We start from the raw sequence: 24,475 nt of genomic DNA on the forward strand, positions 1-24,475 counted from the left end.
GAAACATGATGCCTCAGTGGGGGTCTGTGCTACCTGTCCTTCTACACCCTTCCCCCACAGTGGCTTCAGCATTATCCTTGTTAGGTTACACCAATAGAAACAGAGAATTTCCTAGAAGAGATGAGCGTCATCCAGTGTCCTTCATTTCTTATTGGCGATTGCCCCAGATACGTACATGATCAAGGTCCATGTAAACCGTTTGTTTAAAAAGGACCACGTCTCAGATTTTCTGAAGTCCTGGGTTACACCCTACTTCAAGAATCCTCAACTGTACGTTATAGGTCTGGATAACTGGACACTGATTGCAAAGACCCATTTCCTTGTAAACCCTTTCGCTGCAGGCCCCCCCTTTTGTTTGGCTATTTAGGGGTAGTTCGTGCTTAGGCCTCCATAGCTTTTTGTCCACATAAGTATCCACTCCAAATTTGTGTCCTTTTATTTCTAACATCCTGGCGATTCTAAAGGTACCCAGGGATTTTGGATTTCCCTGGAGGGGACGAAAATATAGGGAAAATATAACAATATTTAGAGGTTTTTTTTACAAAAATAGAAAGTGTTCCAGATAAGTGTGCTCGAGGTCTCGGAGAGAAGCCTTGCGTCTTCTTCTTGAAGAAGAATACCGGCAATTCCGTATAGGTCCTTTTGCAGGTTCAGAGGGTTTGGTCGTGAGGCAGTGTTCCGGAGGCCCCAGTTCTCGGCCCAACAGCCTGCCAACCCGTCTTATCGACCCTTTAGAGGGTGTGGGAGGGCTAGAGTTAGAGGGGCAGTCCAGCAACACCCTTCTTCGTCATCCTCTTCCTCTGGGGACAACAACAGGGAAGGCAGCCCTAGTTTTCCCCACTTTATTGAGCATGCCTCTCCTGTAGGGGGAAGGCTTTGTCTTTTTCTCCACAAGTGGGAGTTGATAACAGCAGACTCCTGGGTGTTGTCTATTGTGGAAAAAGGATATGCTCTCCCTTTTCAGGAGTTCCCTCCTCCCTTTCCCCCTCGTTTTGTTCGGAGGATCATCTTTTGTTGTTGCAACATGAGGTTCTGACCATGTTATGAAGGATGCGATAGAGTTATTTTCGGAGAAGGAAAGGGGTCAGGGTTGTTATTCAAGATATTTCCTGATCCCCAAGAAAGAAGGTTGTCTGAGGCCGATCCTAGACCTGAGGATTTTGAATTGGTTCCTCAATCAGGAGAAATTCAAAATGCTGACTCTGGCACAGGTCCTTCTGGTGTTGAACAAAGGGGATTGGATGGTGTCTGTCGACTTGCAGGATGCGTATTTTCACATCCCTATACTCAAGTCGCCCAGGAAGTATCTCCGGTTTGTAGTGTGGTCGCAACACTACCAGTTTGCAGTCCTTCTGTTTGGACTTACTTCAGCACCTTGAATCTTCACAAAGGTGAGGCCCTTCCCCTTCTACCCCGACCCTCCCCACCCCCGTGACATCAGCGCGCCTATTATCATGCCGATCTGCCCCCAGGGGGGGGCAGAAACCTCTAGGCACCAGGGGTAAAAATGTATTTAGTTTTTTTTTGTTTTTTTTGTTTTGTTTTTTGTTTTGTTTTTTGTTTTAGGTGTGGGGAGCGACCCCTTAGGCAAGTGTCGTTCCCATAGTGGGCAAATTATATTTAGGCCATTTTTGACCCCCTTGGGGGCAGATTGGGCTATTTTATGAGGCCAATCTGTCCCCAAGGGGGTCAGAAACCACTAGACACCAGGGAGTTTTTTGTTGTTGTTTGTTTTTCACGTAAGGGGAGCGACCCCTTAGGCAAGGGTCGTTCCCCTGGGGGGCAAATTTATTTTAGGCCATTTCTGCCCCCCATGGGGGCAGATCAGCCTATTTTAATTAGGCCGATCTGCCCCAAAGGGGGGCAGAAACTACTAGGCACCGGGGATTTTTGTTGTTTTACAGATGGGGAGCATCCCCTTAGGCAAGGGTCGCTCCCCTGGAGGGGCTAATTGTATTTAGGCCATTTCTGCCCGCTTTGGGGGCAGATTGGCCGATTTTAGGTCAATCCCCCCTAAGGGGGGCAGAAACCACTAGGCACCAGGGATCTTTTTTTTTGCACCGTCACGCAAGGGGAGTGACCTTGTAGGCAAGGGTCGCTCCCCAGAGGGGTTGGGAGGGGGGGCAAATTTATTTTAGGCCATTTCTGCCCCCCCTGTGGGCAGATCGGCGTATTGTTTTTAGGCCGATCTGCCCCTGGGGGGGTGGGGGGGGGGAAGAAACTTCTAGACGCCAGGGCAAATTTCTTTTTTATTTTTATTTTTTGTTTTTTTTAGAGATGGGGAGCGACCCCTTAGGCACGGTCGCTCCCCTGGAGGGGCAAATTGTATTTAGGCCATTTCTGCCTGCTTTGGGAGGATTTATTTTAGGCCATTTCTGCGCCCCCTGGGGCCGGCTGAGCTAGAGGCCAAAACCCACAGGTAGGCACTTTGCAAAAAACACCGGTTTTCTGTGAAAAAATGTGATGTGTCCACGTTGTGTTTTGGGCCCTTTCCTTTCGTGGGCGCTAGACCCACCCACACAAGTGAGGTACCATTTTTATCGGGAGACTTGGGGGAACGCTGGGTGGAAGGACAATTGTGATCCTCTCAGATTCCAGAACTTTGTCACCGAAATGAGAGGAAAAAGTGTTTTTTTGGCCAAATTTTGAGGTTTGCAAAGGATTCTGGGTAACAGAACCTGGTTAGAGCCCCACAAGTCACCCCATCTTGGATTCCCTTAGGTCTCTAGTTTTAAAAAATGCACAGGTTTGGTAGGTGTCCCTAGGTGCCGGCTGAGCTAAAGGCCAAAATCTACAGGTAGGCACTTTGCAAAAACCACTTCTGTTTTCTTTAAAAAAATGTGATGTGTCCACGTTGCGTTCTGGGGCATTTCCTGTTGCGGGCGCTAGGCCTACCCACACAAGTGAGGTATAATTTTTATCGGGAGACTTGGGGGAACATAGAATAGCAAAACAAGTGTTATTGCCCCTTGTCTTTCTCTACATTTTTTCCTTCCAAATATAAGAGAGTGTGTAAAAAAGACGTCTATTTGAGAAATGCCCTGTAATTCACATGCTAGTATGGGCACCCCGGAATTCAGAGATGTGCAAATAACCACTGCTCCTCAACACCTTATCTTGTGCCTATTTTGGAAATACAAAGGTTTTCTTGATAGCTATTTTTTACTCTTTATATTTCAGCAAATTAATTGTTGTATACCAGGTATAGAATGAAAACCCACTGCAGGGTGCAGGTCATTTATTGGCTCTAGGTACCTAGAGTTCTTGATGAACCTACAAGCCCTATATATCCCCGCAACCAGAAGAGTCCAGCAGACGTAACGGTATATTGCTTTAAAAAATCTGACATTGCAGGAAAAAGTTACAGAGTAAAACGTAGAGAAAATTGCAGATTTTTTCCCCTCAATATTTTTTTTTTTCAGTTGTTATTTTCTGTAGGAAACCCTTGTGTAGGATCTACACAAATTACCCCTTGCTGAATTCAGAATTTTGTCTACTTTCCAGAAATGTTGCGGTTTCTGGGATCCAGCATTGGTTTCATGCCCAGTTCTGTCACTGACTGGAAGGAGACAAAGCACAAAAAATCGTAAAAATGGGGTATGTCCCAGTAAAATGCCAAAATTGTGTTGAAAAAGTGGGTTTTCTGATTCAAGTCTGCCTGTTCCTGAAAGCTGGGAAGCTGGTGATTTTAGCACCGCAAACCCTTTGTTGATGCCATTTTCGTGGAAAAAACCACAAGCCTTCTTCTGCAGCCCCTTTTTCCCATTTTGTTTGAAAAAAACGAAATTTTCACTGTATTTTGGCTAATTTTTGGCCTCCTTCTGGGGAACCCACAAAGTCTGGGTACCTCTAGAATCCCTAGGATGTTGGAAAAAAAAGGACACAAATTTGGCGTTGGTAGCTTATGTGAACAAAAAGTTATGAGGGCCTAAGTGCGAACTGCCCCAAATAGCCAAAGAAAGGCTTGGCACAGGAGGGGGAAAAGGCCTGGCACCGAAGGGGTTAAAGTCAATGCAGGTTTTCAAGCCCCTTACCATTTGCAGATTTACCAGTTGCCCACATTTGCATTTTTTTAGGGAAGGAGACACCCTGGCAAGAAGGCCTTTTCTTATCTGTCTACCCCTCCCTCCCTCAGAGCACAGGAGACTCCCTGTCTTTCAATCCAGCTGGGGAAACTGAACTACCTGTAATTTCGCCCTTCCTCCATTGTCCTTTTGGAGAAAGGCTAAAATTACGGAAAAATGCTGTCCGTTAAGCCTTTCATCACGGACAATGGACGACAGGGCAAAAATACAGGCAGTCTGTGAAATTTACAGACGGGTGGTCACCCTACCCCATGTCTCCATAGGCGCCTATGTTTTTTGGGCCCTACTTTGACCTCAGTAGTTGACCTGCCCTGTGTTGCTGGGTGTTTTGGGTTGCCTTGAACCCCTAACGGTGGCCTGCATATGCCCCAGAGACTGAACGTTAAGTGCTTTACTTACCTGGAAAACTAACCAATACTTACCTCCTCCTGGAACTGTTGATTTTTGCAGTGTCCACTTTTAAAATAGCTTATTGAAATTTTTGCAAAACTGTGTACATTACTGTTTTAATTCAAAGTTCCATATTTCCATGTTCAGCGAGATGGCATGTTCATGAGCACCTATCACTATACCACTGCCTCTGTTCTCCTGCCAAGATAGTTCTGTCAGGGTTGCGAAGGCCATGGCATATAGTAGGGGAGACAGTGGGCAGCCCTGCCTCATGTCCCCAAATAGGTCATGTGTCTTCGAGATCATAGTCGGTCTTTACCCGTGCCTTTGGCCCAGAGTAGAGAAGTGTGACCCATTTAATCCAGCCCTTTTCCAGTCCCATCCTGTTTTACTGAAAAGTCCCACCAGACAGAGTTGAAGGCCTTTTGGAAGTCCATGGACATAAACATTGCCCCCGGTAAAGCCTACACGACTAGGTGATAGAGGACTTTGTATAGTCGCCTGAGGTTGTTAAGGGAGACACTGAAATTCGGAATGAAAACGCTTTGGTCCCTATTGACCAGTGTTGGTATATAGGGAAGCAATCTACACACTAGCACCTTACTAAGGATCTCGAAGTCCATGTTTAGCATGAATAGAAGATGGAATGCAGTGGTAGGTGCACCTGAGACCTTAGTCTTGGGGAGTGGTATCACAGTTGTGCTCCTTGTGGAATCGGGTAATCAGCTCACACTCAGGGACTTGGTGTAGAACGAGTCCAACTTTGGGCTAGTTGACCCACACATGAGGAATACAACTCCTCTGGGAATCCGTCGGGGCCCTGGGGTCTTGCTAGTAGGCATTTCTTAAATAGCATGCTTTATCGCCTGCAAAAACACAGGTCCCCCAGTGACATCTGGGGCCTCGGTTGGCAGCGTCAGAAGTGGCAAACGGCCAGGAATTCAGCCTTTGAACTTTCTGGGGGTATCTCCAGACAACAGTAGAGCGCCTCATTAAACTTCTGAAAAACATAATTAATGGCCACCAGGGAGTAGATATGTGCCCATGCAGCAGATTGGACGTGTGTAATGGGGGCACCTTACAGTTCAGGTCGAATGAACCATACCAAGAGCCTCCCTGATTTAACCTCTTTCTCGTGGGCTCGGACTATGTGATTTTTATAGTTGTGACTCCGCAGGCATTCCAGTGTGGTTCTGTAGTGTTCCTTCACTTCAAAAAGCCTATGATGCATCACAAGGTTTGGCCTTAAACTATTATCTAGTGTATGAAGCTTGGCAACCATTGTACGTAGCTCATCGTCTAGTTCCCTGCTGAATGCCAACTGGTCTATCTTCAATCAGCCGGAACCCCAGGAGTAAAGGGCTGTGATCGGAGAGAGTGTGACCTAGGTATTCAGTAAAAGTTGCCTATTGACAGCCTCTCTGAACATACAAACCTGTCCATGCATAAATGTGTAAATAGTAGGAGTAGTCCTGCTCCAAACTGTGTTGGGTGCGCCCTTGTCAGCTCCCATTGTTGTAACACGTCCTTGGGGCCCATGGCCGTTCTATGAGCGTAGGTGGACGAGGTCAGGAGAACCCACCCCCATGAGCCTGTCACTGCCCGTTAAAAGCCCCAGTGGCATCAACAGTAAATGGAGGATCGCCAGTTGGTCCTGATTCGTCACATGTATGCTCACCAATGTCACCTCCTTCCCTAATAGTTGGTACCTGACCAGAATATATGCCCCTTCCTTATCTATGGAAGATTGTATTAGTTCAAATGGGGTTCCAGACTTGGCCACACCTCCTACTCTGCTTGGTCCATGCATAAGCGGAGTAGGAGGTGGCATACAATTGGCTGCGCCACCTTCGTTGCAAGTGTTGTACTTCTATCTCCGTGAGATGGGTCTCCTGCAACATACAAATGAGCCCTGGATGTCCAGTAGCCATCTAGTCAAGTCTACCCTTAGCTCCAAACATCCTGCCCCACACCTCCTACCTCAATAAGCATTGGTTTCCCTGCGACACACAACACGAGTCCCAACTTCAAACTCCCTATCCCAAGAGCAGACCAAAAACAGCTGTCTAGGCAAATATACTGTAACAAATAAACGGATTCATAAGCAAAGCTCCACCAAATTCCTGTGATGGGCCAGATGGTGAGGAGCAGGCAAATCCAGTCCAACACGAACATTTCTGCTCCGACCCTTGCATGTTATGTCCACCAGGAGCAAGCTGCAGCCCCCAGTAAGGCCCACAGATAGCCCCTGTTCCAATTGCTTAAGGTCTCCAATGTGGGCAGCCCCAGCATCCTCCACAGGCAGTGTTGTGGCAAGACTGTCAGCCTTCTCTAGGTGGCAGGTGGTTCTTGTGGTTTCTTCGGCACCCAACTGGCTGTGTTGCAGTGTTCATTAGGTGGGCCAAAGGACAGCAGGCTAAGATCCGCATGTTACCTCCATATCAGATTATGACAATAACTGATTATGTGATCACGACAAGGAGACCCGCACCGTCCAAAGCTGACCCCTTTGACTCAAACAATGATCTCTCCAATGGTGAACCGATCTCCGATTCTGAAACTGGCTGCACAGTGATTTCCTCTGCTGCCTGAAATGCTACAGCCCGCTCTTCTTCAGCTTGGGATCTAGTTGGTTTCTGCAGTGCCCTGCAAGGTCGTTTTCTAAGTCTCTGCTTGTGCTCTCCCTCCACCAGGCGAGGGCCTAGCGGAGTTGACCCCACTTTGTAGGCTTCCTGCCAGTCCCATGCTGCCTCGGGCTCTTTGCAGAAGTGGGTTGTCCCATCTAGTAGTAACGCCAGTTTGTCTGTGAACATCAGGGAATGCTAAATACCCTCTTCCCTAAGTGCCCCTTTCACCTCTAGAAAGCCTACCCTCCTGGCCTGCACCGTGGCAGTATAGTCTGGGAACAGTGAGACCTTCCCATTACCAATGGTGTATTAGCCTTCTGTTCATGCCCTTTGTAACAGGACATCCCTAACCCTGAAGTGAAGCAGCCTTGCCACCACTGGGCGAGGCGGTCGGCCAGTTGCCAGCAGTTGGGCACTCTGTGTGCATGTTTCAGGGTGAAGAAGGGCGTCAAAAGGTGTGGGGCAGCCTTTCTCTGCAGCCAGTATTCAAGGTAGGTTACCCTGTCTTCTCCCTCTGTACCCTCAGGGAGACCCATGGCATGAACATTGTTCTGCCAATATGGCCTTCTACATTTTCTTCTCTGTGTTCTAATGTGCACACTCTGTTGTTCAGGGCCACAGATGTTTTTGGGCACATTTAGTCGATCACAGTGTAGGAAGTTGTCTCTGTATGCACTATTTCAAAGTAAGGAATAGTATGCACAGAGTCCAAGGGTTCCCCTTAGAGGTAAGATAGTGGCAAAAAGAGCTAATTCTAATGCTCTATTTTGTGGTAGTGTGGTCGAGCAGTAGGCTTATCAAAGGAGTAGTGTTAAGCATTTGTTGTACACACACAGGCAATAAATGAGGAACACACACTCAGAGACAATTCCAGGCCAATAGGTTTTTGTATAGAAAAAACTATTTTCTTAGTTTATTTTAAGAACCACAGGTTCAAGATTTACATGTAATACTTCAAATGGAAGGTATTGCAGGTAGGTACTTTAGGAACTTTGAATTAGCAAAATAGCATATACAGTTTTCACATAAATCACATATAGCTATTTTAAAACTAGACACTGCAATTTTCAACAGTTCCTGGGGGGAGTAAGAGTTTGTTAGTTTTTGCAGGTAAGTAAACCACCTACGGGGTTCAAGTTTGGGTCCAAGGTAGCCCACCGTTGGGGGTTCAGAGCAACCCCAAAGTTACCACACCAGCAGCTCAGGGCCGGTCAGGTGCAGAGGTCAAAGTGGTGCCCAAAACGCATAGGCTTCAATGGAGAACCGGGTGCCCCGGTTTCAGTCTGCCAGCAGGTAAGTACCCGTGTCTTCGGAGGGCAGACCTGGGGGGTTTTGTAGGGCACCGGAGGGGACACAAGTCCACACAGAGAGTACACCCTCAGCAGCACGGGGGCGGCCGGGTGCAGTGTGCAAACACGCGTCGGGTTTTCATTAGGTTTCCATGGGAGACCAAGGGGTCTGTTCAGCGATGCAGGCAAGTGGGGGGGCTCCTCGGGGTAGCCACCACCTGGGCAAGGGAGAGGGCCTCCTGAGGGTCACTTCCCGAACTGGAGTTCGGATCCTTCAGGTCCTGGGGGCTGCGGGTGCAGAGTCTTTACCAGGCGTCGGATCTTAGAAGCAGGCAGTCGCGGTCAGCGGGAGTCTCGGGATTCCCTCTGCAGGCGTCGCTGTGGGGGCTCAGGGGGGTCAACTCTGGCTACTCACGGTCTCGCAGTCACCGGGGAGTCCTCCCTGAAGTGATTGTTCTCCACAAGTCGAGCCGGGGGCGTCGGGTGCAGAGTGTCAAGTCTCCCGCTTCCGGCGGGAAACGCAAGTTGTTTCAAAGTTGGTTCTTTGTTTCAAAGTTGCTTCTTTAGTGAACAGGGCCACTGTCCTCTGGAGTTCTTGGTCCTTCTAGATGCAGGGCAGTCCTCTGGGGATTCAGAGGTCGCTGGTCCCTGGGGGGAGCTTCGCTGGAGCAGTGTCTTTAGAAGTGGGGAGACAGGCCGGTAGAGCTGGGGCCAAAGCAGTTGGTGTCTCTGTCTTCTCTGCAGGGCTTTTCAGCTTAGCAGTCCTCTTCTTAGGTTGCAGGAATCTAGGTTCTGGGGAGCCCTTAAATACTAAATTTAAGGGCGTGTTTAGGTCTGGGGGGTTAGTAGCCAATGGCTACTAGCCCTGAGGGTGGGTACACCTTCTTTGTGCCTGCTCCCTGAGGGGAGGGGGGCACATCCCTAATCCTATTGGGGGAATCCTCCATCTGCAAGATGGAGGATTTCTAAAAGTCAGAGTCACCTCAGCTCAGGACACCTTAGGGGCTGTCCTGACTGGCCAGTGACTCCTCCTTGTTTTTCTCATTATCTCCTCCGGCCTTGCCGCCAAAAGTGGGGCCGTGGCCGGAGGGGGCGGGCAACTCCACTAGCTAGAGTGCCCTGGGGTGCTGTAACAAAGGGGGTGAGCCTTTGAGGCTCACCGCCAGGTGTTACAGTTCCTGCAGGGGGAGGTGTGAAGCACCTCCACCCAGTACAGGCTTTGTTACTAGCCACAGAGTGACAAAGGCACTCTCCCCATGTGGCCAGCAACATGTCTGGAGTGTGGCAGGCTGCTAAAACCAGTCAGCCTACACGGGCAGTCGGTTAAGGTTTCAGGGGGTAACCCTAAGGTGCCCTCTGGGGTGTATGTTACAATAAAATGTACACTGGCATCAGTGTGCATTTATTGTGCTGAGAAGTTTGATACCAAACTTCACAGTTTTCAGTGTAGCCATTATGGTGCTGTGGAGTTCGTGCATGACAGACTCCCAGACCATATACTCTTATGGCTACCCTGCACTTACAATGTCTAAGGTTTTGCTTAGACACTGTAGGGGCACAGTGCTCATGCACTGGTGCCCTCGCCTATGGTATAGTGCACCCTGCCTTAGGGCTGTAAGGCCTGCTAGAGGGGTGACTTATCTATACTGCGTAGGCAGTGTGAGGTTGGCATGGCACCCTGAGGGGAGTGCCATGTCGACTTACTCGTTTTGTCCTCACTAGCACACACAAGCTGGCAAGCAGTGTGTCTGTGCTGAGTGAGGGGTCCCCAGGGTGGCATAAGACATGCTGCATCCCTTAGAGACCTTCCCTGGCATCAGGGCCCTTGGTACCAGGGGTACCAGTTACAAGGGACTTACCTGGATGCCAGGGTGTGGCAATTGTGGAAACAAAAGTACAGGTTAGGGAAAGAATACTTGTGCTGGGGCCTGGTTAGCAGGCCTCAGCACACTTTCAAATCAAAACTTAGCATCAACAAAGGCAAAAAGTCAGGGGGTAACCATGCCAAGGAGGCATTTCCTTACACACAGTCTCCACATCTTTCACCCTATCTGATAGTTTATGGTGGGCAGCTCTAATTAGTCCCAGTCCCACTGAGAAAGCACTAATGTCTTGTTGGAGTGTGGATTTAGTGTCAGTTACAGCCACTAGTGGTTTGTCTAGTTGAAGGTTCCAAGGAGGTACCATGAAATCGGCCCCGTTAGCATCCCCAGGTACAGACATAGAGGGATCACTCACACCCGCCTGAGTGCTTGATTGTCAAGCCCTAATTTCCCCATGTCTATAAGGGATTTCACTGGTAAAGGTGAGGGCAAAAGAAGAGGGAGGGATCACAGTTTTCATGGTTGTGCCAAAGCACACAGTGTTAACTGCCACAGTATCCAGATGGGCAGCACTTCCTCCAGGGTCCAAAGTAGGCAGTCTCTTACACCAGGGGCTATTGGTCAGAAATTCCAGGACCGTCGAGTCCGGCCTCCAGTTGGCATCTAAACCCACCAGGGTATCCGGCGTGATTCGTTCCTAGACCATCAACGTGACACATCACCAGAAGTTCCAGGCGGCTTATGACCCCACAAACAGAGTGACAGGGACAAGAAGGGGTTATAGAACAATGTGAGTGCTACTCAGAGGTAAAGGGCTTAAGTGGACCAGGAGTGTGTGATCTGGACCAGGCTTCAGATCCCGCATAGTAATGTTATTGAGGGTGAGGCTGTGACTGATAGCCCTGGGTGAAGCAGGAGGCACCATCTGCTGGGTGAGTAGCTTGTCTCTCTGGGGTGGGGCTCCTCTAGCCTTCTATTGCCAATGTAGAAATGGGGGTCCCCTCACTGGGCGCTGCTTTGTGCGCCAACAGACTGACTGTTGCCCCATATCCCAGTCCCGCCCCGCAGCCAGTCTGTCACTCAGTCACCAGGTTACGTGACTGGGTAGAATAGCAGTTCCTGGTGGCTCTCCACCACTAAGAAGGTCAGGGCCGAGCACTGGCATGTGCCCGAACAGTCAGGCCCAATTTGGGGGTGTTCCTATGGTCACATCCCCTTTCCTCACACTTCACACTTGTCATTAACCACATGGAGATACTGTGTCCAAGGAGAGCTTCTGTCCCGCTCCTCTAGGCTCCTCCAGTGGCAGCGCTATGCACAGTTGGTCTCTGACTCCAGCGTGGGAACTCACAAGGCCAGTCTGGGCTCCCCACCGGGTATCCAGTGGTATCAGTCCTGGCCATTTTGGGGCCCTCAGCCAATCATTAGCAGTTTGTGAAGGCTGTAAAGAGCCTCCCTGTCTGCCTTTGATGTTGTTGACTGGCCCCAGTGCAGGTATACATGCCCCCTCACAGAGCTAGTGGGGGGAAGCAGGCTAGAGAGGGCTGCATTGAGGACTCCACTGCCGCCCCCAGCCAGCACCTCCAGCCTCCAGTCACCCAGGCTACAGATAGTGCCCCCCCCCCCCCTTTCTCCCTGGCCGGGTGACGGCTGTCTAGAGCCACAGGAGCAGCTATGTGCGAGGGTGGGCAAACAGTCACAAGTTCAGGGGTAGGATCGCCCCACATTGGGCCTCGCCTCTTATCGGGGTCCCCAGTGTTCTGGGGTCACCCGTTCCCCCTTACTTATGGCTTCCGACCTGCTTCAGTCATGCATGAGGACCAGGCAGCTGTATACAGTCAAAGTTCCCCTTTACCACTGTGAGCCCATCCCTCGGTACAGGTTTGAGAAGTCCAGGTTGTATTGTCGGGCCAGATGGGTCCCCAGGGATACTCATCGCACAAATCACAGTCGGGCCGAAACGGGGCTCACCTCGTAGCTCCAGGGGGGGAATGGGCCAGAAAGTGAGAGCCCGTCTAGAGGTCCGCATCAGCATTTCCGCCGCTGCCCTCAGTTGCTGACTTCAGCCACAAAGGTCCCAATACACGTCTCCTGCTCACGTAGTCAGATGGCTGCAGGCCAGGCCCCTGGAAGCAGCGGTGTACCTGGGATGGCAGCCCACTTGTGGTCTCAGGGTGGGGGCACTATCTGTCGGGCCTCACCTCCGTCACTCTCGTGGGCCACTGGGGACACCTACACTGCCTTTCTCCTTGGCGCTGACTTGCATCAGACAGGAACCTGGGCCCTGTGGCCGCAACACACCACAGTCCTCCTGCGTCGTCACAAGCCCCTCTCTTGGCTCAGGGCTGACCAGTCCAGGGTGCAGCAGAGAAGGACAGTGCATTTTTGGGGCCAGATGAGCCCCCGGGGATATGATTTGACAGAATTGTAGTTCGGGCCTGAGCAGAGTGAGAGGATTACGCGTCTGCCATCTTTGGTTTACAAGCCACACCTCCCCCGAATCAAAACTATTCAATCTGATAGAGATTTCAAGTTGCAGATTCCTTCCCTTTGAATTTCTCCAGGCGTCAGACTGGATCTGGAGATTTTTCTTTGAGCAGTACCTCTGTGTGCCGTCAGTTGGCATTGGTCGCCTCCGGAGGCGCCATTGGTGTCGTGCTCGCCGTGATGACGTCGCCATCGTATATAAGTGCCACCCAGACGTCAGTTCTTTTCCTTCCGTGCCAGCCTATGCGCAGATCCGGAGAGAGCTACCTCAGTCATCTTTTGACAACATCGACACTTATGTTGATGTTTTTGATGAGTTCTTAGATGCGTCGAGGGATGTCCCGCAAGACGGGATTCAAGCCCTGTGACTACCGAACTATGTTGGTGATGGATCCGCATCTCATGTGTCTTTGGTGCCTGGAGCGCGACCACGACCCGAAGTCGTGCTCAGAGTGTCTGGCCATGAACCCGAAAGCTTTGAGGGAGCTGTCCCTAAAGGTCATGGCTGGCCGACACTGGACTCTGTGGCTCTCACGGTCTCGTTCGAGAGGAAGGTCTTGAGACCGACCGGTGAGTCACCAACACTCAGCGTCCCCCAAGTCATCGGTAGATTCAGGTCACAAAAAGAAGAAGTCGAAGAAGGACAAGCGTTCTTCGACTTCACCCCGTCGATCAGATGATACGAAGCAGGAAGAGCGTCGACGCTCTAGGCCTCATCAACAAAACCTTCATCTGGGTTTGCTCCGCGCTTCCCTGACTTCCCGGGAGCCGGAGCCACCTCTGCCCAACTAAAAGAATTTTACAAGGCCATGCGCCTCATTTTTGGGCAGTCCAACCCACCTTCGGCGCCTTCAAGCACGGTTGGGATTCCCTGGGTTTCAAAGTCGTCGGCTTCGGCGACGACTCTGGAGGGCCCCTCCGGATCCAGTTGCAGATCCGTCCCAACGTGCCATGGCGACCTTCCCCGGCCTTGGGTCAGACGTCAACGCTCCCGACATCCGTTGGGCCCACAATTGACGTTGATCCCTTCCTCATACCAGACTACCTGGAGCCAGAATGATGTTGCTTGACGCTGATTCCTTTCTCTATGGCTCTCCTGTGACCCTTATTCTTGTTGGTATGGATACGGGGAGAGTATGGAGGGGACGCTGGACCCTCTAGAATACCAGCTTGACCCCCAAATGGACTGGGTGCAGGATTTGGGTGATGCCAGTGGCCTAGATACCTCCCGCGACACTGGTATGCTCTCTCCACCTAGCGTGGCTACGGAGGAGGGTGCTTCTTATTCCATGGTGGTGAGAAGGGCGGCTGAGGTCTTGGACCTTGAGCTGCCTTCTATGGAGGTTAGGCCTTATGTCCTAACCGGCGTGCTTCAGACGGGGTCTTTCCCTTCCAAGCCACTTCTACCCTTTAATGAAGCACTGACAGACGTCATTTTGGGCACTTGGTCCAGACCCAGAACAGGGGCTCCTGTGAATAGGACGATTGCCTGCCACCATCCGCCTGTGTCGTCAGACCCGAAATTCCTCTCCCAACACCCCACGCCTGAGAGCCTTGTCATCCAGGCTGCTTCTTCATCTGGCATATTCCCTGCCGCACCCCTGTATAGGGAATCAAAAAGACTGGATAATTTGGGGAAGAAGTTGTTTTCTTCCAACATTCTAGCGCTGCGGTCTGTGACACCGCATGCAGTTTGGGCTGCTATTCCCATACTCTCTGGAATATGGTTGCAAAAGTGCTGCCTGCAGTTCCGGAGGAGGCCCGGACTGTCCTTTCCAAAGCTGTAACAGATAGGAGGGATGCAGCAAAGTTAATGATTCGTTGTGGACTGGATACGACTGACTCTCTGGGCAGATAAGTTTAATCAATGGTGGCATTGAGACCCCACGCCTGACTGAGAACATCTGGCTTTTTAGGAGATGTCCAGCAATCCTTGATGGACATGTCCTTTGATGGTACACGTCTCTTTGGAGACAAGGCGGACTCAGCACTTGAGCGCTTTAAGAATTCCCGAGCCACAGCCCGGTCCTTTGGCCTCGCGTCCGCACCTAGACCCCAGCAGTCCACCTGTCGCCCCTTTCGTGGCTACAGAAGGGGCACCCAACCGCGTCCTTTCCCCTCTGGCCACCAACCAGCGCATGCTGTACAGCCCCTGTGCGGCTGCAGATGTGGGATGCCACGCCCCCGGGGATCAGGGAGCCAGCGGGTCGCCCTGTCCACCCCCCCCCCTCTTCGGCCTCCAAGCCTTCCTAGTCTGCAGGTACGTAAGCAGCCAGTGGGTGGCAGGATACGCCATCACCTGCCCCAATGGCAATCCCCTACCTTGTACAGGTGGGGCCTCCAAAATGTCCAAAGGGGCTACTCCCTCCCCTATGAGACATCTCCTCCAGGCATGCCACCTTCATACTGTCGGACATCGGAGGATCATATGGCGATCTTCGCGAGGAAGTCCAAGACGTTTTGGCCAAAGGAGCTATAGAGAGGGTTCCGTTGCCAGAAGTAGGTCGTGGTTGCTATTCCCGCTACTTTCTGGTTCCGAAAAAGGACAAAGGTCTTCGGCCTATGTTAGATCTTCGGTCCCTCAGTCTCTTCCTGAAAAAGGAGAAGTTCAAAATGTTGACATTGGCTCAGGTCCTATCTGCCCTGGATCCCGGAGATTGGAATGTAGGGTTGAGCTTGCAAGACGCATACTTCCACATTCCCGTCTTGCTGGCCCACAGACGTTACCTGCGATTCGTGGTAAGTCACGAGCACTTTCAGTTTACCGTGCTCCCCTTTGGCTTTACCAGTGCCCCTCGGGTGTTCCCGAAAGTGATGGTAGTGGTGGCAGCTCATCTGCGCAGGTTAGGGGTTCCAGTCTTCCCCTACCTCGTCGATTGGCTGTTGTTGGCGAACTCTCCCCAGACAGTTGTCTCCCACCTCCAGACTACAGCAAACCTTTTGCATTCGCTGTGGTTCACTATCAACGTACCGAAGTCACACCTGACTCCTTCTCAGACGCTCCCTTTCATCTGAGCTGTTCTGGATACAGTGCAGTTTCTAGCATATCCTCCTGAAAAGCGAGTCCAGGATATTTGCGCTATGATACCGATGTTTCAGCCTCTGTCCTGGATTTTGGTGAGTATAACTCTGAGGTTGCTGGCTGTCATGGCCTCCTGCATCTTGCTTGTTCAAAATGCCATATGCAGGCTCTGGCGTGGGACCTGCAGCATCGGGAGAATCTCTCTGACATAGTCCAGATCTCGGAAGGAACTGTGAGAGATCTGCAGTGATGGTTAACGAATCAGGATTGGGTCAAGGGCAGATCCCTCTCCTTTTCCCAACCAGATTTTATGGTTGTGACTGATGCGTCACTTCTGGGATGGGGTGGCCAAATGAGAGGCGGAGATCAGAGGCATCTGGTTTTCGGCAGAAACCGGGCTCCATATCCATCACCTGGAGCTCCAAGCGACTTGACTAGCATTGAAAGCATTTCTTCCCTCCCTCAAGAGGAAAGCAGTGCAGATGTTCAAAGACAATACCACCATCATGTGGTATTGCAACAAGGCAGAGTGGGGTCGTGGACCCTTTGTCAAGAAGCTCTCCACCTCTGGACTTGGCTGGAAAATCAGGGCATTTCCCTTGTGGTTCAACACCTGGCAGGCTCCTTGAATGCCAGAGCAGACAAACTCAGCTGACGATGCGTGGTCGATCACGAATGGCGTCTCCATCCAGAGGTGGTGCAAGGTCTCTTCTTGCGGTGAGGAGAACCTTGGTTAGACTTGTTCGCCTCCGTAGAGAACGCGCAATGTCGGCTGTTTAGCGCGTTGGAGTTTCCACGGCCACACTCACTCGCCGATGCTTTTCGCCACGAGTGGAATTCAGGCCTCCTGTACGCCTTCCCGCCTATACCACTTCTGCCCAGAGTTCTGAGAGGATCAGGCAAGACTGGGCCCATGTAATACTGGTGGCTCCGGACTTGGCACGAAGAGTCTGGTATCCCGAACTCTTGAACATGGCCATAGTTCCTCCAATCAGACTGCCCCTTCGGGAGGATCTTCTGTCGCAGCAGTAGGGGTGGGTCCTCCTCCAGAACCTGTCAACTCCGCGGCTTCATGCGTGGAAATTGAGTGGCGACAGTTGACGTCTTTTGACCTGCCACTCGAAGTCTGTGACGTTATCTTGGCAGCCAGGCATCCCTCAACCAAAACTGTGTACGCCTGTGGCATGGTGCATTGACAACTCTGTTGATCCTCTGTCTGCTCCTCTTTCTCAAGTTCTTCTCTTCATTCTTTCCCTTGCCCGGCAGGGTTCCACCTTGGACACTCTTAAGGGATATCTCTCTGCTATCTCCGCTTTCTTGAGGTTACCAGATCAGCCTTCCGTATTTAAATTTCCTACAGGTGGGAGGTTTCTTAAAGGCCTCACACATCTCTTTCCTCATATCCCATTCATCATGCCCCAATGGGATCTCAACCTAGTCTTAACATACTTTATGTGTATCCTGTTTGAAAGCTTCACAACTGTCCTCTACTGATCTTCATTATAAAGACTGTCTTTTTAGTTGCCATTACTTCTGCCCGCCGAGTTAGTGAACTCCAGGATCTGTCTTCTAAGCCGCCTTTGCTTGCCATACATCCTGACAAAGTGGTGCTTTGCACAAGGGCTTCTTTTCTACCTAAGGTAGTGACACCGTTCCATGTCGGACAGTCCATCACCTTGCCTACCTTTTATGCACCCCCACATCCCTCTCATGAAGAGGAGAGACTCCACCGTCTGCACCCAAAAAGAGCATTGGTGTTGTATCTTGATCATAACAAAGACTTGCGTGTGGATGATCAACCCTTTGTGGGATATGTGGGTGCAAAGAAGGGGAAGGCAGTGCAGAAGAGGACCATTTCATGATGGGTACTCTTATGCATCAAAATGTGGTATGCTGTGGCTTAAAAGCAACCTCCCAAAGGTTTTCGAGCTCACGCCACCAGATCTACTGCTGTTGTCACAGCACTAGCATGGGGCGTTCCAGTCCTGGATATCTGTCAGGCAGCAACTTGGGCATCTCTGCACACTTTTACCAAACACTGCTGCCTAGACAATCGGGCTCAAAGGGATGGCTACTTTGGCCGTTCAGTCCTAAAGGACGTTTTGGTGTGATCTTGTTTCGCAGCCCACCACCGGGGATGGTATTGCTCAGGTATCTATTGAAAGGTAAGGAATCTGCAACTAGAAGTCTCTATCAGATAAACAAGTTACTTACCTTTGGTAACGTAATATCTGGTAGAGACATATTCTAATTGCAGATTCCTTACCGACCTGCCCATCCTCCCCGCACTGCAAACTGATTTCTTTGCACAGGAACTTTCCCTTAAGGGCCCTAGTTTTGGCGCACCACTCTGTGTTCTTCATGGCTGTGCGTGACTGGCGTGGAAAGCCGTTAAAAGAAAGACGTCAGCTTGCAGGGGTGGCGCCTATATATGACCGCAATGTCATTACGGTGAGCACGACAGTTCCGCCTTAAGAAATTGGTCTCAATAATGATAGTTGCATTATTCATCTTCCCGCTAATGTGGATTTATGGCCCGAATTCAAGGTAATGAAGATTGGAGCGTGATCCAACAACATTACTGAACGATTTGTGGTTTTGAACAGTAGATGCTCAGCATGTTTTTCACTGTTGCCTAATCGATACATGAGTGTATGGGAGGAAGATATGTAATCCCTTTTGTCTTTGTCGTGTTCTCACCAGGGGAGTTATGGCTCATATTTCTTAATGTTTTGTTTAAGGGACTAAGAAAGGCACCTAAGTTGGGGCTATGAGTCCCTGATCTCTCTCTTTCAGCATTATAGACTAAGGGTGGGCTTGGAAAATGCCATTGGTGTGGGGGTCCCTGATATAAGCCTTTCAGCATCACAGATTTTTGGAATCCCTAATTATCCTTACGCCTCCATCTGCGGATCCCACTAGAGAGTTGAACAAATAAGTTAGAACACTATCTTGGCCTATAATACAAACATTTACTGCATCAGCCCAGACTTGTACAGTGATCCTAACGTATTGAGTGAAAGGGTACCATATGATGTGGTGTTCAATTGAAAAGTGATGGGCTATTGGTTATTGCTTATCCTTGATTGTTGCCCATGAGGATGTGTTTCCTGAAGGGCTGCAGTGTCATGTCATACCAGTCTTTCCAACGGTAGTGCCACAGTTTAACCGTCATTGAGGGATTCTAACCCCTTTGTGTTAGGAAGTACAACTTTTATCATTGAGTCTGTTTAGGATATGAATGGGCCATGAATGACCTGCCCGTCTCCGCCCTCCTGAAGGTAGCTTGGAGTGACTGCATAGATCTGTTGTTGGTGATCCATGGCTACCAACCTAACCATCCTTCCTAATTAAACCATCACCACTGCCTGCCAATAAGAATCAGAACGGTAAAAATCATTATAGTAACAGATGAAAGCAAACTTGACACAGAACCCTACTAAGACCACCCTGCTGGAAAGGTGCCCATGCTGGTATGAGTCTAAGTCGATGACTGTGGTGTTTGAATAACTGGTATAACTTGAAAGCCCCTGGCGGTCTCAGTTCTCTAGTTAGTAAAGTGACCAAAGGTAATTTTACATGTTTGTTGTTGAAAAATCATATGCAAGTCATGGACAGCCGGGGTGGGGATGGGAGAGAGAGAGAGAGAGAGAGAGAGAGAGGAAGAATGAAAGAAAGAAAGATAAAAAGATAAACAACTCTCCTGCCCGAATTCCTAGTCAGGCCACCTGCTGTGGCCCCGGAACATCATTTTAGACCTTGTCAGAGAAGTTGTTCACCACAGCAGTCTTTCATGCCTAGTTGTTTTCTGGGCTCACCTTGGATCGGTTACTGTTCTTGCACCTTCATTGCACCCTTTTTCTAATCCACTGCCTCAGTGGGGCATTCTTAGTTGCAGCTCCATATTGGCCTGTGGAATGGTCTGGCAGTCCTTTTTCTTGTTGTCAATCTGGATTCCAAGTATTTACACTGCCTTGGCTCTGTCTGATGACATGGTATGTCATAATTTCGAACTCAAAATCGATGTCATGTGAAAGTCCAACATTTTATAACTGTTTCTTTTTAAGTATATTTTTTAATTGCCATTTAAATACTATACAGTTTTCACATCACTGAATCAATTACAAATAGAAATGCAAAAAACAACCCCCTCGCCCAGCTTCCCCAGGCTGCTCCACTCAGACACATAGCATTGGCAAATTTGGCAAAATTGTTGTTGTCTTACGAGCACAGCTGGAACAAATATCTTCATACAGGGAACATTATAAGTTCAGAAATGAGATCAACTAATTATTTCTTGCTTCAAAGGATTTTCCTTAAAGCTGTGGGATGTGGCAAAAATGTCTCTCGATTGCTTTGGAATCCTCAGATTTCAGTTGGCCATCTTGATGTAATCTTTCCAAGCAGACGCTAGGTTGCCGATCACCATGGACAGTGGACACCATATCAACAAGGAATGCATCTATAGTTACTCTGCTTCCTCTTCCAGGCCTTTAAAGACAAACCGTCCAACTTAGAGCAGTTCTCAAATTCTCCTCAGCTTGTTCAATTCATTATTTTCTACCTTCAGGGCGGGTTATGCTTTCTGAAGCCACTCAACTTTGGTTTCCATGTCCATGTAGACATCAGATAGGACGGTGTTAGTTGTGTTCCCAACACCCCCATTTAGGTATAGGAGGCCTTTTCAGAAGTTCAGTTTAATTTCCTCTTGATTTTGCTGTAAATTAGTTGCAGACTGACAAAATCCCCCTTGGTTAATGCTACGTTGTCTATAGTTTCTGGTTGCGACACCCTAGTGTAATTGGCACTTACAACAATGGTGTTACTCATTTGTAGTTTGACAGAAGAAAAGACACTGTTCTCATTTGTATATGCTTTTGTGGAGGCATAGAGTGGCCAGTACCACCACAGCATGCAGTTAGCAGGGGATGTAACCTGGAAGTGCTTTGAAATATGGAAGCCATACTTTGACAGAAGTCCATTTCGAACGTGTGCTCATAACAAAGGCATTAGGGGCTCCAGAAAGCACTCTCCAAGGTGGCGTCTTACACAGGGAGCTGTAGGAACTGTAAATAGAGTGAAAATACATGTTCATATGTAACCAGCTAAGGGTACCGGAAGACTTGTAACCATGACAGCTCACAGCAGTTTGGCTTCCTACGGGATCCAGGTGGGAAAAAGCCGGGGCTGTCCTTCCTAGCAGCTGGATGGAGCAAGGCAAATCATGATTTTGATTTTGGTCCACTGAGACACCCTGATCCATGTGCCTCACTTTATTCACCTCAGGAGACTTGCATCCAAATTATGCCTAGAAGATATTGTAATTTACCATTCTAGGATCAACTGTGTTGACAGCAGTACAGATAGCCTTGGATCTGGTCAACCTCATGAACAGCTACGCCACTGATTCTGTCATTTTGAGACGTCTCCATAATTCTGAGTTACAGATCGACCAGTAAAATGGGGGGGGGGAGGTGAGATCCACTGTTGTGGTTGAACATGATGTTGACGATATAAACTAGATCTCAAAAGCTTAATTTTTTATTAGGCTTTTTTTTTTATATAGTTTAGAGTGCCTCTCATCTCTTCAGCCATCCATCAAAATCTGCAACATCATGTTATTTTCAGCCTCAGTTGCTCTAGTAGTGAGTATAGCAGTGTGATGGAGTAGGGGACACATTTCCCTTACACAAGTGTAATATTGAAGACGTTGCATGTTTGATTTCTGCAGAACAGTTTCTTCTCCCTTTACAAATTTTACAATGAAAATCTTTTTTTTTTTTTTTTAAAGAAAGAGACACGTTATGGATTCTTGCTGCACTCTGTCCTCTGGCGAACCTCCCAGATGTGTAGAGGAAATCTTTCAGGCAATTGATTGAGTTAAAATACTTATCTCTTCTTTATTGTGCCTCCAATTTGCTCTCCTCTTCCTTTACTGTAGTTTCCCATGTTAAATGCTTGGATTTTCCCTTTCTTCAAGGCTGCTGAGATCCATAATGATAAAATGAGAAAATCTCTTCTCGTCCCCTCTTAGCCATATGCTTGATTTCCGTGTATCTGTCAATGTTGTCATGTTCACAGTGGTCTTGTGTAATTTCTGGCTTGCGCTTTCAATACATACATGTCCCATCCAACCCAGATTGCCCCACCACCAACACTTCTCCAGGCCAATGTGAGTATTTCAGATTCAGCCTACGCCCACTTATGTTGATCTTGTAGCCAGTTTCTGATAGCTAGAGCACAAGCAGATTTCCATGACATTGAGTTGCAGCATTTGAACAGTGTAAATGCCAAGTCTACAAATTTTCACAGGTATTTGGTATTTTTTGATTGTGCCACTAAGCAAAGACCTTTCTTTGGTTGCAGTTTCCTCCTGTAAATTCAGACACATTTTCCATCACTCACCCCATACCCATTGTATTATCAAACAGTTGCACACTATATGATAAAAGCCAGCTTTGGATGGCCAGCATCTTGGGCATACAGAGGATGCACCCTCAAACATTTGATGTATGCATCTTGGGGTTAGATAAGTCTGATGGATATAGCTGAATTAAGTATATATGAATATTGGGTTCTTGACATGTTCCAGAGCTGTCATCCACTTTTTCAGACAAGGACCCCACCATGACTCTCTCCTTCTTAATTATTATCTCTATGCCCCTTTAGTTATGTTGTGTGAGCAGCAAATTGTAGAGCGTGGTATTTGCCCTTTTGCCATACCTGTCGGTCAATAGACTTTATAGAAGTCCAAAGATAATAGGCTCCGACTGCGCCTGCCCCAGCTTTGATGTAATTGGCATACAAGAGCATTATATGTGAGACATTGTCCTAGTGGTGTACTATATATGTCACATAGTTCAGGAAACGTGTATAGGAATTTGTCCCTGTACTAATCTCCTTTTGACTCCATCCCCACATCAGTCAACACCTTTAGATAGTGAATCCTCACCAAATCTTTCATCTCTGGCTATGACCAAAAGGGCAAGTGGGGAGCATGTGGTTGGGGTTGTCCGCATTCGTATATATATTTGTTCCAGCATTATTTCGCTACTTTGTCAAATCTGTAGTGAATGAGGTCACCCCTGCCCGCATGCTAAGCAATAGTCAATAATGTAACCTCTTTGGAATTTCCTCATTAGGTCGGACCTCTCGGGGTTGGGTGCAGTGCCAAGCCAGCAGCCAGCCACCACTGCATAGTACACAAATGCTGAACAGCTTTAACCCTTCGGGTGCCTCGGACGAAATGGTTACGTCTTGGGCAGCACCGCTCGGGTGTCCAGGAGGTAACCATTACATCCAAGTAGGGGCCCTCTGGGGAAGCTAGCTAGGGCCTATTATAATTAGGCAGAAACCGCTAGCCACCAGGAATAATTGTTTTTGGTTTCTTTTTTTAATATGTGGGGAGAGACCCCTCAGCCAACGGTCGCTCCCTTGGGGGCAGATATACTTTTAGGCCATTTGGCAGATCAGCCTATTTTTCTCAGGCCAATCTGCCCCCTCCACTACACGCCAGGGGATTTTGTTTTTTATTTATATTTATACATAAGGGCGCAGCCCCTTGGGCAAGGGCTGCTCCGTGGGGGTGGGGGGGCAACATAATTTTAGGCCTTTACTGCCCCCTCTATTATAATTAGGCCGATCTGCCCCCCCGGAGGTGGGGGGGAGGCAGAAACCCCTAGACACCAGGGATATATTTATGTTTACTTTATTTTTTTATATATGGGGAGCAAATTGTATTTAGTCCATTTCTGCCCCCTTGGGGGCATATCAACCTAGTTTTTATTAGGCCAATCTGCCCCAAAGAGAGCAGAAACCACTAGACACCAGGGTTTTTTTTTTTGTCAGACACATTTTGTGATTCCCAGTGAGTTGCAAATAGACCTACCTCATGAATATGAGTGGCAAAAATTACAGGAATAAGCGGCCTGCTGGGGTGAGCAGACCACAATGCCTGTGACTGCTTTTAAATAAAACAATCTTTTTTTTAATGCAGTCCATTTTCTTTAAAGGAAAATAGGAAGTGTTTAAAAAGTAAAAATTAACGGTTTTATTTTTATTTTTTAAGAGTAGGGCAGTGGTCCGTGGGACCACTGCCTGCTCTTACAAAATATTTTTGCATCCGTTCTCATTGGCGGATGGGGGTGCCTTTGGGACCCTTTCCCATTTGCGAGTGGTTTACCACCTACTTGAAGTAGGCAGAAAAATGTGAATGCTTTGCAACCGTATTTAAGTCTCAAAACATTCACACATACCAGTACAGTACGATTCGGTATTAGGAAGGGACGCCCTATACACGCCCCTTCCTAATACTGACTTGCAAACCCTGTTTGCTATTCGATAATAGGTTACTGAATCGCAAATAGGGCCTTCGTACATACAATCATGCTTTTTAGCAGTAGCAGACAGCCTAATTCTGCAAATTGGACTATTTGCGACCGCTAAAAGGTTTTGTACATCTACCCCTTAGATCTTCATTCCCCCTCATTCGTTTCTAGAAACAGTCTATTTCAGTTGTCGGTTTTTTTCTCAGAATTTCTTGTTAACAGGTATCTTTCTTGGTTTACACACAAATTACATAGTGTTGGACATATGTTGTAGTATGCGCCTAATACAGCTTGTTGTTAGTGATCGATGTTCCCACCAAATGAACTTAAAGTATTTTAACTTATGTTGTAAAGAGTAATGCATCTTTCAGCGACAACTGCTTTCAAACCCTCTCAATTTCCCCTGTGTATTTTTTATTTCTATA

The 24,475-nt window shown here is 48.6% G+C and overlaps 1 protein-coding gene across 7 annotated transcripts in view; it reads left to right on the forward strand.

Moving 5' to 3' along the window:
* The window catches only part of CEP170 (centrosomal protein 170), a 556,616-nt gene that overhangs the window by 122,627 nt on the left and 409,514 nt on the right, over positions 1-24,475 (forward strand). The window lies entirely within an intron of this gene.

This window comes from Pleurodeles waltl, chromosome 5 (genome assembly GCF_031143425.1).
Source record: "Pleurodeles waltl isolate 20211129_DDA chromosome 5, aPleWal1.hap1.20221129, whole genome shotgun sequence".
Classification (NCBI taxonomy): domain Eukaryota; kingdom Metazoa; phylum Chordata; class Amphibia; order Caudata; family Salamandridae; genus Pleurodeles; species Pleurodeles waltl.